Source organism: Poecilia latipinna, unplaced genomic scaffold (genome assembly GCF_001443285.1).
Source record: "Poecilia latipinna isolate Pla-1442-1.1 unplaced genomic scaffold, P_latipinna-1.0 Scaffold2094, whole genome shotgun sequence".
Classification (NCBI taxonomy): domain Eukaryota; kingdom Metazoa; phylum Chordata; class Actinopteri; order Cyprinodontiformes; family Poeciliidae; genus Poecilia; species Poecilia latipinna.
In genome coordinates this window covers 44,364-45,878 of record NW_015114710.1, presented here as the reverse complement: position 1 = coordinate 45,878, position 1,515 = coordinate 44,364, and the positions used below count along the sequence as shown (strand labels likewise).

Below are 1,515 nucleotides of genomic sequence, written 5' to 3'. Positions count from 1 at the left end.
TTAAATTAATTTTAATAAAGCAGTGGGTTTTCAAATGGGGGTTAAAAATTTCAATCTGTTTAAAAAAAAAAAAAAAAAAAAAAAAAAAGCGAAACAAAATCCCGGTCACGCAGGCTTCCGTAGGCAACAAGAGCGAAGGGACCTGCTCACATCCTCATCCTCTGAGCATCTTTCTATGCTTTCCTACCATCTTTACCCAAACAATCACAGTACGATGACGGGAAATCTGGAAAAGCTGCAGTTACATTCTTTGCTTTGGGTTCGGGTATCTTTACGGGTCGGGTTCGGATTTTGGCTCAACGTGAGGCTGCTTCCTTGATGAGGAGGAGAGGACGTAACAGTCTGCGCGTTCACACAAAAAGAGCACAGTTATCCCGAGCAGATCCCGATCTGAACCTCCTGCTTGTAAGAGGGTTTCTTCAGTGAATGCAACGTAGGTTTGTTTTTTTCCTCGGTTAATGTGAAGAGAACCAGAGAAACCTGCACAGATACAACATGAAGGTAGGTGCTCTCTGTCTCTGCTTGCTTTCTGGAACGCATTGTTTCGTTCTGCCTGAAATACATGCTTCCTTTTGTCTCAATGCTCCACACACACACACACACACACACACACACACACAACCAGACGTCCCGCAGCAAACATTAAGTTGCATTTTTACCAAGTTGTGGATATTGTGAAGATCAGATCGCATCTACTTCCCCCTACCCCTCTGTTCTCCCTCCTCAGGAACATTTCCATGAATTAGCAGCATCCTTACACCCGCCATTCTAGGCTTCCCTCATCCGCTCTAGTCTATTACTGCTCTTCTCTTCTGCCCGCTGATATGAATCAACTCTTAAGAATGGTGCAAACATTTACTTTAGATGTGAAATCTTACCATAATTGCAGCTGCTGTTATTAGGAACGATGTGTATAACAGAACCCATCCATCTCTGCATGTCTAATATTCCAGCATGAGCACAGTAGGAGCAAAGAGTGTGCACTGGCAATGAGAGGGGGAATGTACAGGAAGAACAGGATAAAAGGGATGGATCCTCATCAAGGTGCTTAACCTAACCGGACGTTCACACAGAAACTCTGCACCTAGACTAAAATCCTGTCTGACATCTTTCTCATTTATGGTACAGTATCTCTTAGGGGCAGCAAAAGTAGGAAGTGGACTAGAACCAACTGATTTGTGAGAAGTTACTTCTAAAATAGACTTTGCTTTGCTGGAATGCATTGTGTAATTTTGCTTTTTAACACTGTATGCTTAGACCATTGCTCTGGTCATGTCCAATTCAGTGTGAACATGGTTTCTGCCTTTGTTTTTCTCTGTGTACCCTTGTATACAGCATGTATAGGGTGTACATGCTGTAAGACTGTTAGAATTATTTGATTTGGTTATCATCCTTTGATTTTACCACTTGAATTAGAAAAAAAAAAAAAAAAAAAAAAAAAAAAAAAACTTTAAAATGCCCCACCACAGGAGGCCACGCGGGGCCAAAAAAAATATTCCCCCATTTTTTTTTAAA

At 41.5% G+C, this 1,515-nt stretch overlaps 1 protein-coding gene across 1 annotated transcript in view; it reads left to right on the top strand.

Moving 5' to 3' along the window:
* The first annotated feature begins 109 nt into the window (after positions 1 to 109).
* Positions 110 to 1,515, top strand: part of LOC106936193 (beta-1,4-galactosyltransferase 2-like) — a 30,893-nt gene continuing 29,487 nt past the window's right edge. Inside the window, exon 1 of the mRNA XM_015017038.1 lies at positions 110 to 501. The gene's annotated coding sequence lies outside the window, so the exon portion shown is untranslated. The remainder of the gene's footprint in view (positions 502 to 1,515) is intronic.